The sequence below is a fragment of the Chlorocebus sabaeus genome, chromosome 22 (genome assembly GCF_047675955.1).
Source record: "Chlorocebus sabaeus isolate Y175 chromosome 22, mChlSab1.0.hap1, whole genome shotgun sequence".
Taxonomy (NCBI): domain Eukaryota; kingdom Metazoa; phylum Chordata; class Mammalia; order Primates; family Cercopithecidae; genus Chlorocebus; species Chlorocebus sabaeus.
Window position 1 is genome coordinate 83,269,744 of NC_132925.1, and position 17,295 is coordinate 83,287,038.

Genomic DNA, 17,295 nt, shown 5'->3' on the forward strand with positions numbered 1-17,295 from the left:
ACTGCAGCCTCAACCTCCTGGGCTCCAGCAATCCTCTCACCTCAGCTTCCCGAGAACCTGGGACTACAGGTGCATACCACCACGCCGGGCAAATTTTTCTTTTTTCTTTTTTTTTTTTTTTTTTTTTTTTGTAGAGATGGCGTCTTGCCATGTTGCCCAGGCTGGTCTTGAATTCCTGGACTCAAGCGATCTTCACACCTCGGCCTCCCAAAGTGTTGGGATTATTACAGGTATGAGCAACTGCAGCCTGGCCTGCCTGTTATTACATTCTTGTAGCTCCTTGACTAGAGAAGAAGAGAGTTTCAGTAGTTGAAAAATCTCAGGAAAGGATTCTGATTGGCCTGGCTATGATCATGTGTCTAGTGCTTGGAGCAATTACTGTGGCCAAGGAGGAAAAGTGGTGTGACAACTTCTGAAGTCAGAAGGGCAAAGTGTAAAGCTAGAAGGAGATAAAGGATACTGAAAGACAAAAGCCATAATTGGATCCAATTAAAAATATATATACATTCAAAAATCCAAGGGAATAAACACTAGGCTGTTAAAAGTGGTGGTCAGTTATCTCAGAGGGTAGATTTTTGCTTTTTCTGGAACATTTCAATTTTCTTTTCTAAGCCGTTCCTCCTATTTTTTATGCTGAAAAAAGTTTTAAGATTTTCATTGAAAGGTTAAGAAAAAATGTCCAAAACTGATAAGTTCTTTGTTTGTTCAGCTGATAATGTATCCCATTAATCAAACCCAGGAGCAATCATTCTAAAGCTGTTGCCAATTTGGTTCATATTTTTTTATCATTTAAAATAACTTGTTTTCTTTCATTATTTTCCTCCAAGCGAATGAATTCCCTTTCATTTAATTGTGTAGTTAGGCTTTTGTTTGGAAAAGAACTCTCAGAGCTGATCCAAAACCTGTTTCAAGAAATGTATAAATTTTTGGCAACATAAGTTATGAAGCTTTGTACTGTCTATAAGAATTGCTTAGTGCTAGAACATTCAGTGTTCTGAGCCACTTTTGTAGGTGATAGGATATATACCTAATGCTTGGAAGAAAAACCATCACCCAGTCCCATTTTCTGGGTTTATGCCCCATTCTCCCTTTATCTAGCATTGGCCCCGTTCTGCAGCAGGCTGATTAATGGACCCATCACTGATATCTTTGCAGTACAACTGTGGATTCCATTCTTCAAATTACATTAACAATTCTCCTATTACTAAAAAATGACTTATATTTATCGAGTATTCAGTGTGTTTATTCAGACATTTATCTCATTGACTTTTCAAATATATAGTCAAAAGCAGGTATTCTGTAGACCTTGGGTTCTTGCTTAAATGGGTAAATAAGTTCATTTTGGTTCCAAGAATTGCTGAATGGCTTGTTACCCTTCTTCTCGCAATGAGAACCCACCTTTTGAACAGGTGTTTTTCTCCTGCCCAGAGAGAGTCTAGGCTGTAAAGATAATAGATGAATGCAAGTGTTCGGCAGCACTCCTAGCACTGGGAATTCGGCTGTTAATTAAAAGCCCTAGTATAAGAATTTCTTCTTTGGACCCTCAGGGTGTAAAATTCCCATAGGGGAAGCTCCAGTCCTTTTTTCGCATTATTGTTTCTCAAAACTTCCAATAAAACTTTATTTACAGAAACAAGCAGCCAGTCCATGGGCTGTAGTTTATGAATTTGTTTTTCAAAAATATTATATTAAAATATAATGTATCTTGATTACTGAGGATTTGGTACCCTTTTGAATTTTGCACACAAGGCTAGTATTTCACTTGCTTCACCCTAGTCCTGGCCATTTATTATAAAGTTTCGCAGATTAATTTAAACCTTCTAAGAATGTTGCATGTAAATAATATTCTTTTCATGATCATTATTATGAGCACGGAAGCCACCATTTCTTGAGTGATCTAAGGACTTTACCTGAATAGTTATATGTTTATCCTCATCACAGTTATGTTGAAAATAAACTGTGACTGGTCCTATTCTATAAATAAGGAAAAGAATCTCTAAGTAAGTAATTTGTCTGAAGACACACGACTATTAAATTCTGAACTTTTGCCACTATGGAGGAAAACTGTAAAAAGGTGAGCTTTGCTGTGTAATTAATATTTTATATACCTTTCATATTTCAATACCTCCCCCGAATTTTGTTATTTTTTTCTGAATATAGTGAATCCTATTACTGGCTTGCTTTAATTTTTTGCTGGGTCTTTTCAGCATCTGCATAGATGGAAATGCAGACAAGATTCAAGGTAAGAACTCTTCATAGGTTTCTAGACTAGCTCAACTTTCTGGTAAGCCTTTAGCTTTAGAAGGAAAACTGCGTGGTGTTTGAATATAAATCCTTTGGTAGCAAAAAGCACAAGACTAAAGGAAGCAGGGTTTGAGTGAGGCAAATAAGATTACGTGAGTCTGCTGCATGATGGAGGTTTTTTTTGTTTTGTTTTGTTTTGTTTTTTGAGACGGAGTCTCGCTCTGTTGCCCAGGTTAGAGTGCAGTGGCACGATCTTGGCTCACTGCAAGCTCCGCCTCCCAGGTTCACACCATTCTCCTGCCTCAGCCTCCCGAGTAGCTGGGACTACAGGCGCCCGCCACCATGCCCGGCTGATTTTTTGTATTTTTTTTTTTTTTTAGTAGAGACAGGGTTTCTCGATTGAGAAACCCAGGATGGTCTCGATCTCCCAACCTGGTGATCTGCCCGCCTCCGCCTCCCAAAGTGCTGGGATTACAGGCATGAGCCACCGCGCCCGGCCATGGTGGAGATTTTAAAGCCTGTGTCTGTGGTTATTTCTCTCCTCGAGAGCTTCAAACAGGCGTTTTCTACCTTGGAGTTATTTTAAAATGGGTGTGTTAAAAAATTCTCCTAATTTTATAGCTTTTATCATAATTTAAAATGTGCTAATGAACTACCTTTAAATAGCCAAGCCAGGGAATGAGGAAGGAAGAGGAGGCCCAAGCAATGGGCAGGAGCTCATGGAAAATACCACAGAGAACACACACACAGCCCAGAGTAAGGGGCTTGCCTAGGTGTAAGGAAGCTGACTTTCAATTCCGACAGTGCTTGTGGTTGCAAGGAAGAGAAACTCACTCAAGTTACTTAAGGAGGCAAAAACAAACAAATAAAAAAGAAGATATCTACTGAAAAAACATAGAGGCCTCTCATGGAACCCAAGGATAGCAAGGGTGGTCAGACTTCATGAGTGATTAGAGTCAGGAAATGAGGTTATTGGAAACAAGGAGCTAAATAAATTGATGTTATTTTACATTATATGTACATTTAATCAACATTTTTGCAAGGCCCTGAAAGACTTGCCTGCCTTGAGATGAGATTTACAGAAAATTATAAATTGAGAATTAAATGTTTAATGAATGTCTAAAAATATAACTTTATGAATTTTCATGTTCACAAACATTTCCTTTCATTTGGAAACAACTGTATGTTAGATTTTCTTCTCACCTTATAATAGTCTCTGAGTATGCTTAATGATTTTGGACAACCATAGCCACAAGTAAATAAAATGATTTGTTCTTGCTCAAATAATTTTAAAAACTTTCAAACATTTTCACAGAAAAACAAATGTGTGTGTGTGTGTGTGTGTATATATATACATATATATATATATTTTTACAGAGTCTTATTCTGTCACTTACGCTGGAGTGCAGTGGTGGGATCACAGCTTACTGTAGCCTTGACTTCCTGGGCTCGAGTGATCCTCCTGCCTTGGCCTCCCAAAGTGCTGGATTACAGATGTGAGCTACCATGTGCAGCCAAAAAATATATATTTTTGATGGTGCTGGATTTTGATATGTTTGCTATGATGCTTAAAACCTACAACGATCTTAAAACATTCCTGGTAAATATAATTTGAATGGTTTAATGGAACCAATTGTTGGTTTCCAAAGGATCAGGTGATTTTTTTCCAGTCCAACTGTTGTGGTGGTGGGTCAGTTAATTAGGTGTTTTGTTTTGTTTTAAAGTGGCAGTCTAATCATGTTTCTTTTGAGCTAAAATCTACCCTGTTAAGACTTGCACAAATGACCTCATACCTAAGAAGAACAGACAATTATAAGTTGTTTAGGGATTTTTTTTCTTATTTAACTAGATTCTCCCTGTGGACATGCCAATTACTGTTCTGGGTTACTCGGCTATGCCCAGGACTCTAATCACCAAACTTGGTGACTCCCATATACTGTCTTTATCAAGTATCTGTTGTCTGACTTCAAAGCACATTGAAACTGCCATGTTCTGGACATCTCTACCATGAGGTCCTTGGCATCTCAAATATGAAAAGCCTCAAATTGAACCCATAAACTGTTCATAATTGGGTTTCCCATATGATCTATAAATGTTCCATAAACCTGTACTCCTCCCCCAACATTTATTTCTAGTTTTAGTGAATGGCACATTATCCACCCAGCTACCCAAACCAGACTCCTGGGAGCATTTTTGACTCCTCTCTCTTGACCATAGCCAGTTGCTCACCAAGTCCAGTTTATTTTACCTTGTTTGTTCTGGAGTCAGACTTCTTGGGTTAGAATTTCAGCCCTGCAATGATTTAGCTGTGTGGTCCTGGTAAATTACCTTACTACAGGTGCCTCAGTGCCTTTGTTGGTAAAATAGGTATAATAATGGTATATTTTAGGTCGATTGTGAGGAATAAGTCAGTTAACGCACACAACGAGCTTAGAACAGGGCCTAGCACATAGTATCAATTTTGTCTAATCGGTATTTGTTCTTCGTTGCTATTACTATATTCAAAATGAATGCAAAAAATCCAAAGAAACAGAAACAAAACCAACACAGGTTGTTGTTTTATGACCCTTCTTCACTGTGCAACAAGAACAGTTGTTTCCAACCTGTGCTCAGTTCCGAGGCCACTTGGCTATCATAGTCCCACACTGGCAGGCTTATGACGGTTAACAATCACAGGAGAACTAATTGGGCATTATGGTGCTTTTATATATAGTCATGCTTTTTCATTGTAGAGATTAACTTTTTCTATTTGGTTCAAAAAATATGTAGGGGTACACAGTTTTTCTTTTGCTTCAGGCTCTTATGTGGCTTGGCTCAGACCCAAGTAGAGCTGATAGAACTGGCTGATGGTGTAAACGTGTGGTATAAGCAAAAGGAGGAATTAATGATACTCCTAGGTTTGGACCTGAGCAACAGGATGATTGGTAATGTCATTATCCTGATGGGTGACCTTGGGAGAGAGGAGACTTGGTGCATAAAAATCAAGTTTGAGATACTGGTTAGATACTCACAATGGGGAAGTCAAATAAGCAGGTAGATATCCAAGTTCTTTAGGTCTTTAGAAATCTCATTTCTGTCTACATGGCTGGCTGTTCTCTTTACAGACCAGCTTCCTTGGCAAGGGTCTTAGAACTTACTTCGTGATGACTTTGGCATCACGGTTTTTGGTGCCATAGTTCTAATTTGGGCCACCACAGTCTACACTCTCACTATTCAATGCCAGCTGACTGACTCATTCTTCAAGCTCAATTTGAAATACTGGAGGGAGAGCCTGTCATGGCTCATCCAGGGGCAGGTGTCCACCACAGCTCCCATCTATAATAGCTGCCACTCCAGGCTGAGCACACTGTAGGGCAGCAAAGTTGGATGTGGCAACAAAGTTGACATTTCCTCAGGAAAACTTTTTCTGAACTCCAGGGGAACAGTTGATTATTCTTCCTGCATGTTCCTGCAGTTCCCAGAACTTTGTTCCTTTATAGGCGGTATTGTTATTGCCTGCTTCTTGTTTGTCTCTGTCACTCAATTGTACAGTCCTTGAGGCAGGGGCTCTGAACCCACAGGACCTAGCAGAAAGTAGATGTTCAACAAGTATTTGTTGAATGAATGAATGAATATGTGAGAAAAAATATCTGCCATGAAAGTATGCTCTCTCTGACTTACTTGAGAAGAGCTTGCCAGGATGAAGAAAGACATCAATAACCGTCAAAACAACACAAACCAAACCAAACCACCACGACAACAAAAAACCCTGGAGCAAAGGACTATGTTTTAGAAAATACAATATATTTTAGAATTTTCTGTCCTGAGGGGTTAGATCTCACAATGGCTACTTGTTAGCATATTGAGAGGAGGTGTGTGTGTATGTATTTGTGCACATATACACACATATATGTGTATTTTAACCTAAAGTTAGAAAACATTAGCGTTGAGAGCAATCTTAAGATTCTTTAGTTCAGCTTTTTATTTTCAGAAAACTAAGTCCCAGTGAGGATAAAGACGACTTGCTTAAGATTCCTATAACTTCCACTCTTGTTTTACTATGTAGAGTCGCTTTCTATTTAAAGTAATTATTCTTAACTTTTTCTGGGTCAAGGACCCAATTTGAAAGAAATCTGTTGAGAACCATGAATCTTCTCTTTGTGGGAAAAATGTACACAAGCATGTATATGACAAATTGTCCCCCAAATGTCAAGGATTCCTTTTAAAACCCATGGATCAAAGGAAAAGAGAATGGGTGGCCAACCAGAGTGAACCTCAGGCATTGATTTAAATAAATTCTTCATAGAATCACCCTGAGTATGTTACTCAACTTTTCTGAAAGACGGTAAACATCTTATAGAATTTTTGTGAGAATAGTTGAGAAAATGTAAGTGCCCGCACAGAGGGGGGTACTAAAAAATGTTGGCCACGTTTCAAAAGATATGGGATTTTAGGAATTCTCAAAGGACTCTCAACAAGCCCCTCATATACAACAAGCCTTTCGAGCAGAGGCTGTCAAGGATGTATGCGGGGAACAAAACACAATAGATGGAGCTTGGTTTTGCCCCTGGAGCATCTAGGTCAGGAGAATGAGTGTTGATTTCTTAGAGATAGAAAGAAGAGGATGAGGGCAAGGAGAGTCTATGAAAAACCTTAGGCACCAGAGGTGTACAGGCTTAAGGAACAGGCATTTGGGCAGGAACAGGAAGGCATCCTTGCCTCTCAGAGTCTGATTCCCTGAGCAGGAATCATTTAATATTTGAATTCCAGCCGGGCTCTGTGGCTCATGCCTGTAAGGCCAGCATTTTGAGAAGCTTGAGGTCAGTGGATCATTTGAGGTCAGGAGTTCAAGATCAGCCTGGCCAAGATGGTGAAACCCCATCTGTACTAAAAATACAAAAATTAGATGGGCATAGTGATGGACTCCTGTAATCCCAGCTACTTAGGAGGCAGAAGCAGGAGAATTGCTTGAATCCAGGAGGCGGAGGTTGCAGTGAGCTGAGATCACACCACTGCACTCCAGCCTGGGCAACAGAGCAAGACTCTGTCTCAAAAAAAAAAAAAAAAAAAAAAAAAATTGAATTCTCACCAGTGGAGGAAAGAAGGAGCCATCCTCTAATCGCTGTACTAATTCTATGCCTCTGCACACCCAAACATCCCACGGCTGGATTTGCTTTATTTGTCTGAGCTTCCCAGCAGGAGAAATTTAGATCTGGCCACTGAAATTGCTGGAAGCAGACTCATCAGGATAGGAAGGAAATGACTGCCCTATCCCTGCAAATTGACTACTCAGTGAAAGATACCAAGTTTAAAGATGCCCATGGCTATCCCAGTACCCTCCCTAATATAAAATGGCACAGTTGGGGCTCCAGACTTGTTGAGTGGAAGCTTTTTCCAATGAAAAACTTGTCCAAATCCTCTTGCTCATTACCTTGAGGTGTGTGTGCGTGCGTGCGTGTGTGTGCGTGCGTGTGTGTGTGCCTGTGTGCGCGCGTATCAACTCAGATGTCATCTTTCTACCTTAAATTGGGACAATGCAAGCACATTTCAGGGCACAGAAGAGGCATCCAATGAATATGACGGATACGATCTTTTCTCTTGTTCCCGTCTTTATCTTTCATTCTGTCTTGTCTTTGGGGGAACAAGAAAGTAAAGATCTTATGAAATCCTTTCAACCTCCTAAGGAACATTAAAGCTGATGGACGGTGCCAGGGTATGGTAACCACGACCCCCTACTCCAATGCTTAACTTAAAAGTTAAGTGCCATCCCTGCCTCTGTCACCAAAGCCACATGACAAGTTCCGGGAGTGCCTGGCAGCTTTTGGAGGGGGGTACCCGGGACGGGGCGTCGGGGACAGAAGATGGGGGCCAGGTGCTTCGCGCCGCGGCCTGCCGGGAGGAGGCGCTGCGAAGACCCCTGCCCATGCCGTGCGCTTTCTGCTGCCCCCAGCGGAGGCGCCCGGGCCCCAGCCCCAGCCCCCCTAGCGGCTCCTCGGGAATGCTGGGAATGTGAGTCAGGGCCTCCGCGAGCGGGCGAGCGTGCGGGCCGGCCGGGTGGGGGCCCCGCCGAGCGCCGCGCCTGGCAGCGCCGCGCGAGCGCGCGTCTCGGGACTGCGGCGGGTGCCGCCCCCTCGGCCGCCGGCCCCGCCCGGCCCCGCGCCTGGCCCCGGCCCTCCGAGCGGTGTCCTCCTCCTTCCCTTCTTTCCTCCCTCCCGGTTCTCCGCCCCGCTTCTCCTCCTCTTCCTCCGCCTCCCGCTCCTGCTCGCTCGGTCTCCGGCTCCGGCGCCGGCTCCTGCTCCTCCCGGCCGCCCGGGGCCAAGGCGACGAGAGGTTGTAAAAATCCATGTGGGACGGCCCCGGGGCGAGCATCCGAAAGGTGAGACGCCGACGCTGGGGCCGGGGCCCCCTGGTGCCCAGCTCCCTCGGGGTACCCGTGCCCGGGCATCCCTCGTGCCGGGTCCCCCTCGCTTGTGGGGAGCTGCAATGCGTTATCGTGGGGAGCCTAGGGGTGAACCATCCGCCTCCTCCGGGGCTTTCTCGGGCGGGGGAAGGGATGGGGCGGCCTAAGGGAGGATTTGCCTTGATGTCTAAACCCCCGGATTGGAACAAGTGCACGGTTTCCTCCGGCGCGCGGGCGCCGCTCGCTAGCCCCGGCGGCCCGGGCCACCTCCCGCAGTCCCTCTCCGGCAGCCACCCTCACTGCCATCGCCTTTCTTCTCTCAGATCCCCCTTTTCTGTCTGGCGTCCCCTCTTGCCTCGAGGGGTGGGGTATTAGCGGGGGCGGGGGTCTTGAGCAACCCCAAGCAGAACAAAGTGGAGAAAGGTGGAGCCCCAGCCCACTGGGTGGGGTGGCTGGCTGCCTGGGTGGGCTCCGAGGGGAGCGTTTAAAAAAAAAAAAACCCGTGTCAGGGAAAATGAAGCCGATTTATGGGGAGGGCTAGGGGATGGTGTATGAAAAGGAATACGATGTGAAATTGAACTGAACGGCATTCCTTCTCTCCTCCTCCCCATCTCCTAATTATACAAAACAGGGATACTTACGAAGGTGTACCTAATTTAAAAAAATACCGTACGAGCCTTTGAAAGATCATCTTAGGACAGTGAAGATTAAGAGCTGCTTTGGTTCGGGGTAATAAAATAGCGCTCGTAAACTCTCCGTTCGGCCCTGCCTTATTTATTTTGTACTTAAGGGTCTCTGTTCTTGCCAGAGAGGGAAGGTCCGCTCTTTTAGGAGTCGATCGATTTTAGGCGGCTACCTGCCTTTGCTGGATGAAAGGCAATTTACTCCCGGAGCGGTGAATTGTCAGTTCCCTCTGTGATTGACAGCCACACCTGCCACTTACGTGGGTAGAATGGGGACCAGTGGAACCCAAAGAACCAATCAATGCTCGGGAGAGGAGGGCAGCTCCCACTTGTCATGGTTAGTTTCCTGGTTGGCTCTTTAAATCAGTGGTTTTACTTAACCATTGGTTTCCACCTGGTATGGGGATCCAGCTGTGAGAGGCAGACAAGCGGGAAGAAAACTCTTTGAAAATGGACTTTTAGAAGCAAGTATATTTGACCCGTGTTTCCTTGTCCTTCCCATCCCTTACCCACCACCCCCCTGATTATTAGTTGTAGTAGTTGCGGATGCCAAGGCCATTGGCTTAAAAATGAAAATGAATCTGTGTAAAGAAGGAATTGGGGGAGGGGGTGTTAGAATTGCCCACCTATTTCTCCAGAATTGCAGTCTTTATAAGAGACACCATGTGCCGTTGAGCTATCCGGAAAAGGGTGTGGCACTTTGTCTCCTATGGTCACTCTTGTCCTTGTAAAGTCACATTGTTTCTCAGTATACAGTACTTGGGTCTTGGCTCTACTGGATGGATTTATAAGATATTTTTGAAGCCGGCAAACGTTCTTTATGGGGAGTCACATGAATAGAAGGGATTCTTTTAGTTCTGACAGTTAACTCAACTTCTGGAAGTGAGGGCTGCCTTGTTCTCTTTTGCAGAATGTCAGTTTGGTGGTGGTGGGGTCAAGTCATTTTCTTTCTGGGGAGTAGTAGAGTTTGCCTTTTTCTCCTGTAAGCCATCTTGTCTCTTTGCTTCTGTGCTTTAATAAAATACTTTTACAGTTTTGGCAGGGAGGGGTGTGGAAGGTGATGGTGTCATGATTTTCACCAGCAAGACTTTCACCGGTGGATGAATCATGGGTGAAGGACCAGATCCTTCTCAACTCACTACTAGTGAAAGGCTGATTTTTCAACACCCTTCTCCCTGAATTCATTTAAAAAATTACTGATTGATCCAAAGAGCTGTCACTTTATAGAAGCTGTACCTGGATGTGAACATAATGCTGTGAATTAAGCATTTCATAAACAGACTGTGAGCCAGAATATACTGATTAGAATGGTTTTCATGTAGAAGTCGGGGTTGTCAAAGCAGCATTATTACTATTACTATCATCATCATTATTATTGCATAGGCAAGCACTTTGTTAAGTACTTTATATGCATTATCTTTTTTAAACCTTGTGGAGCCCCTGTGAAGTAGGTACTATTCTTATGCCCAAATTATAGATGAGTAACTAGAAGGAATTAAGTATCTTGCCACAGTTTAGTATGAAAGCAAGAACCTGAGCCCAGGTTTGTCTTACCCAGAGCCCATGACCTTGGGCATGGCCTTGACTTCAAATTTGGGTTGTGTAGTCTGCATGTGTCCAGTCTGAAGTGTAGGTTCTCCCAGCATACGTAGAGCTAACCCTCTTAAGAGTCCACTGTGATTCTGACAGTCCTTTTATCAGCCTGTTTTGCCTTTCCATTTTAAGGCTGTAGCATGGGTCAATAGGCAAATTTAGTAACTTTGTTTATTATATATTTCCAGTAGAAACATAATAAAATATAAAAAATATAACATATGATAAAATAAAAATTTTGACTCGATAGAAATTTAGTTCCAAACGTAATGATGATGACTTAAAAGAAGGTAAAACAAAACAAAATTCACACTCTTCCATTTTTCTTGACACCTTAAATTTCCAATTGGAGTTTTAAATAGATCTTGGTTGAATAAATGCTCCTAACATCATTCAATTGTCTCCCCACCAAGGGATTAGGGTTTTATTTTCTTTGTTATTTACAGAGACCGTTTTCTATTAGTGATTAGCTATAATGATATTTAAAATTATTCTTTTGTAATAGCATGACCCTCTTATTTTATTTTTTATTGTTTTTTGAAATGGAGTCTTGCTCCTATCACCCAGGCTGGAGTGTAGTGGTGCGATCTTGGCTCACTGCAATCTCCACCTCCTGGGTTCAAGTGATTCTCCTGCCTCAGCCTCCCAAGTAGCTGGGATTACAGGTGCCTGCCACCATGCCTCTCTAATTTTTGTATTTTTAGTAGAGACGGGGTTTCACCATGTTGGCCAGGCTGGTCTCGAACTCCTGACCTCAGGTGATCCTCCTGCCTTGGCCTCCCAAAGTGCTGGCATTACAGGTGTGACCAGCTCTCTTGTTTTTAATATGTTGGAAAAGCTACAAGATGTAAGCCTTATCAGTCTCTTCCCGTTGGTGAAACTCAGTGGTGAAGGTATCCTGAAAAATAAGGTGAATGATGTTGGAGTCCACAAATTTACCTAAAGAGTCTTTTTTTTTTTTTTTTTTTTTTTTGAGACGGAGTCTCGCTCTGTCGCCCAGGCTGGAGTGCAGTGGCCGGATCTCTGCTCACTGCAAGCTCCGCCTCCCGGGTTCACGCCATTCTCCTGCCTCAGCCTCCCGAGTAGCTGGGACTACAGGCGCCCGCCACCTCGCCCGGCTAGTTTTTTGTATTTTTTTAGTAGAGACGGGGTTTCACCGGGTTAGCCAGGATGGTCTCGATCTCCTGACCTCGTGATCGCGATCCGCCCGTCTCGGCCTCCCAAAGTGCTGGGATTACAGGCTTGAGCCACCGCGCCCAGCCTCCTAAAGAGTCTTTGACTTTGGTTAGGTTGACTTTTGTACAATCTGCATTTGCTTGTTTTACTAGGACATCCTCTAGTCCTTTTTTTTTTTTTTTAAATCTGCTAACCAGTTAACATTTTGGCTGGTCCATGGGGCACCTACTTGCCAGCCAACAGTTTCTGTTTCAGCAATGTTTACACTATTCCTTTATATTTTATTGTGATTTTCTTAGTTTAGAAACATAGGATGAATGGAAAACACAGAAAAGCACCAATATTCATGGTAATGTGGGTCTCATAAATTTAAAATAGTTGATAAAAAGGTAGAAATCACTGGATGTACAAAACATGGAGATTCTTCAGCCTGTTCTTTTTATGTGAAGAAAAGGAACAAAGTGAATGAAGATATAAGACATGCTAACATATATCAAATTATAAGATATATTAGTCAGCTTTGGCAGTGTAACAAAACTCCGAATTACAGCAACAGGTATTTATTTTCACACTCATGGGTCTTCAGGTTGACCGTGATTTGGCTGGTATAGGTTGGGCTCCTTGGGGTGGCTGTGCAGAGGCTGTGGGTTGGGTTCCAGTCTGCTCCACATGTGTCCTGGGGCCCAGGCTGAAGGGATAGCAGCTACTTGGGGCATACTCTTCTCCTGGCAGATCACTGGAGCCAAGAGGCAAACTGCACAAGCAAATGTCACTTTCACTGATAACCTATTTTGGACAAAGCACTATTTTGGACAAAACTTGTGTGTAAAAGTAGACTCTGTTCACAGTAAGGGAGCGAATATCTGATGAACTATGATCCAGATTCCAACAGCATGTAAAAATTATGGTGAGAAGCTTTTCTAATTTTTTCTTTTTCTTGGGGAATGCAATTTTCATCCCCTTACTCCCATTGCTGGCTGTGTGACATATAAACCTGGTGCTTAACTTCTGCATTTCAGGAATATACTGTGTTTGATTTTAGAGGGCTGGCTGTAAAGCAGGTTGGTGTATACATATGAATTACTTAAATTATTAAGGCATTATTTATTAGAACCTACTGTGTTCCAAGAGACAATGTTCAGTCTCTAAAAACTTTGGTGAACACAGTTTTTATCTGATGTGGGTCCTGCCACCATGAAACTTATCATTAGGAATAAGTGTAAGGAAGGACTTCTTGGATGCAATGGCATTTTCCTGGACCTTAAAGCAGGGAGAGTTGGAGATGCAGATAGAGCAAGGGATGCCATAAAAACGTAGGGGCACACATGGATATTGAGTTATTCCACTTGGCCAGAGAGTAAGAAAGGTGAATAACAACAACAATAATAATTATAACAGTAGTATTTATAGCCTAACTTCTATTGGGCAGTTAACTATGTGTTAGGCACTGTGCTTAGCACTTTCCATAAGATATTTAATATTGGGTAGGCATTGCTGGTTGCCTACCCAACATTCATTTTCTCCTTTCTAACTAAAAGAAACCCAATTTTGTCTAAGATGGAAATAAGCCCACCTCACCTTCCCAAGACTCCCTTGGACTTACAGTAGCCATGAGAGTTGAGTCTGATAATGACATAAGTGGAAGTTGTTGGGTGGAGGCTTTCTTGAAAATGTGGTGAGTGGGACACACCTGGTTGTTATACTCCAAGAACTTTTCAGCTTTTAGCTTCTTGCTGCTGAGATCATCGGTGCAATGCTTGGAGGGGTAGCAGCCAACTACAACAATGAAGATAAAGTCATGGTTTTTATTTTGTTTGTTTGCTTTTGAGACAGGGCCTCACTCTGTCACCGATCCTGGAGTGCAGTGGCACAGATCTCAGCTCACGCAGCCTTGATTTCCCTGGCTCAAGTGATTCTCCTACCTCGGTCTTCCTAGTAGCTGGAACTACGGGTGTGCACTACCATGCCTGGCTGATTTTTGTATACTTTTTTAAAGATGAGGTTTCCCCGTGTTGCTCAGGCTGGTCTTGAACTCCTGAGCTCAAGTGATCTCTCCCTGCCTTGGCCTCCCAAAGTGCTGGGATTACAGGTGTGAGCCACTGTGCCTAGCCAAAATCATGTCTTACAAATGGCAAAGCTGGAGTCTGGAAGGATCTTGGTCTTGGTGACATTGTTCATTCATAGTACCAGCCCAGACTGCCTTCCCCTGTACTTCTTATTGCATGAAACAAAAAAGTTCTTTACTTGTAAGCCACTACTTATTACTTGTGGCCACATACTCCTCACTAATACATACCTTCTCAAGAAAACTGTCAAAGTAGATGCTATCACCTATTTTGCAGGTGAGAGCATTAAAACTTAGAGGGGTTAAGGACTTACCCAACCAGTAAGTGGAAGCGTTATGGGTTCAAAACAATGTCATTTTGACTTTCAGGATCATCATCTTGCCTCTGGCTGGGAAGGATAAGTACTGTAGTGGAGATAATATTGGAAAATTAGGCTGGAGTAAGACTGAGGAGGCACCTGGATTCCTGATTGAAATATTTGGGTTTGATTTCATGGGCTAGTGAGTATAAAGCCATTGGGAGTCCACTGAGGCTTGAGTGCATGACATACATGCTTTAGTGCGAGTGAAGGTGGAGGGAAAACTGGGCATGAAACAGAGCTGGGGACATGAGAAGATAATGGAATTGAATGAACCCAAATCATAGTTGCTGTTAACCTGAGAACAAAATGAAAGTCTCCTGAAGACTAGTATTCACTTCTACCGATGGCTTCACATTTGCCCAGAAGTAGGGAATGAGTAATATAGAGAATTGCTAATGGGATATGAATCACTATTTAATGCTGTGGGGTGGGGTCTTCTACTCATTGTCAATACCATTTATTGAGCCCTTGATGACCTTGTATTACATGACTTTGGTCTGGGTCTGGCTCACTGTGCCAGTTAAAGGTAGCAGAGGTGAAGGATAAGGTCAGAAGGTGCTGCAGTGGTACATTAGATTCTGTCCATGGACTTATTTCTGCTAAACATTCTAGACCTTCCTTGCGGGGCATATGGGGGTTACTTTAACTGTCTATGTCTCCTTTTTTTCTTCTCTTTACTTTTTAAATCTGTAAAATAAAGGATTTGGTTTACATTCATAGTTTTCAAATGTTTTTCAGCCGTTAAAACTTTTTGTTTCCTAAATAAAAATTTATCTGGACCCTCAGTATATTTATAGAAAGCAGAGCTGTTCTGGAAATTTAGGGTCCAGATTTATGTTGCATGAGGTATCTTTACGTTGAGGCCACTGCTCTAAAATGATACCTACACACCCTTCCTGGTCCAGGATTATGTGAATCTTATAGCTGTTCAGATGTTTTATTTGTGCATCATCTTTAACAAATCCCTTTGTTATTCCACAGGTTGTGTCTTGATATCATCTGTGGTAGAGACTGTTAATGTTCCCCATAAGCCACTTTTTCTTTCCTTCCAGGCATATGTTGTAAGTGGCTTGCATCACTTCCATGCTAGAACATTTGATTTCCAGTGTGAGAGCACCCAGTGCTGTCTTCTACTGCAATGATTATGGAAATGTGTGTTGAGATGGAGCCCTCCATCTGCCTGGGCCTTTCAGTCACTAAATGAACACAGCTTCCAGTCAACTGGAGTTGGACATATAGACCAAGAAGTAAACTTTGGTTGTTTTAAACGATGAAGATTTTGTGATTTTTGGTTTTTGCAGCACTTTTCTGCTTATGTTTACTGATACGTCATCTTTGAGCATATCTGCTAAACTTTATGTAACCTACTTTTTGGGTGCCTTCTGGATTAACCTGAAGCCTGGCCAGCTTGTCCTTACTTTGTAGTTAGGAAAGCAGTGGGCTGGCACCTACATCTACTGTCCTGTTCTAATAGATTCTTTGAATTGAAATCTTTATGCTCAATAACATTTGTTTTCATGTTTAAAAAGTGCCTGAAGACATATTGTATAGTGCACCTTACTGTTCTTAAAAAAAAAAAAAAAAAAGCCTTTATGCCATGTTGCTTTTTCTTTTTTTTTTTTTTTTTTTTTGTATTTTTAGTAGAGACGGGGTTTCACCATGTTAGCCAGGATGGTCTTGATCTCCTGACCTTGTGATCCGCCCGCCTCGGCCCCCTAAAGTGCTGGGATTACAGGTGTGAGCCACCATACCTGGCTGCCACGTTGCTTTTTTAAGTATAGAATCTATGTGGCTTAGAAAGGAATAATGACTATCAGTTACCATAACAATGGCTGTTATTAATTAAGTAGTGATGACTTATGAAGTATTTATTGGGTATCTACTTTGTGATAGGCACTGGGGGTACAGAGATGAACCACAGATAGTTCCTTACTACTTGGAGCTAATACTCCAGTTAGAAGTGATGGATACATTTGCTCTGTTATATGAAGAGCACCACTTATTGAGCATTTACTATGTGGTAGGCACTATGCTAGGTGCTTTATATTGCTCGTTTCATATTACCTATACAGGTAAACGTATTATCCTATTTTATAGGTGAGGAAACTGAGACTCAAAGAGTTTGATAAGTTCCATGAAGGCAGGAGCTTTGCCTTTTGCTGTATCCCTGGTGCCAAGATGTTCTATAAGTATTTGTTCAATGATTGAAGGAATAGAAAAGCTTGCTCAGAGTTAATGCTGTGGCAGAGCCAGAATTTGAATCCACCTCTGCCTTACTCTCAAGGCTGCTAAATTATCACTAGAGAAAGTAGAAACAGTGAGTGGCCCCACAATTGCATCAGAAACAATCACCAAGCCTTACCAGTGTCAATGCCAAAAGCACCAGGAACTCTAAGCTGTCTCACTTTCACAGCCAGGGCCAAGCGTTCTTTGTGATTTTCTGCTCATTCTTTCAGCTGGGGAAGTCCAAGGCCACTATCTCACTGACTTAATTGTTCATATAATTGGTTACACCTCTCTTGGGCCAGTTCATCTGCTACTCCAGCCTAATTTCTTCAGCACTTGGCTGGCCAATTCCCAGGGTGTGCCTCAAGTTCTGCTGTTAACCTCTTGGGCATTCCTTCTCCACTTACATCTTCCAGATTTGTTGCTTTGAAGTTGCACTTCCTCTGTTCTTGAACTCATGTTGACTCTGCCAAACAGAGTTCACTTGGTCAGATCCCAGAAATATCTAGTTGCTGGCACCTAATCGGCACTCAACAAAATTAAAAAGAGAGAGACAGCGTGTGTGCA

General features: G+C 42.7%; 1 protein-coding gene across 15 annotated transcripts in view; it reads left to right on the forward strand.

The window, feature by feature from the left end:
- The first annotated feature begins 8,373 nt into the window (after positions 1–8,373).
- The window catches only part of ERC2 (ELKS/RAB6-interacting/CAST family member 2), a 970,222-nt gene continuing 961,300 nt past the window's right edge, over positions 8,374–17,295 (forward strand). For all 15 annotated transcript variants that reach the window (XR_012090621.1, XR_012090622.1, XR_012090620.1 and 12 more), the window contains exon 1: positions 8,374–8,599. The gene's annotated coding sequence lies outside the window, so the exon portion shown is untranslated. The remainder of the gene's footprint in view (positions 8,600–17,295) is intronic.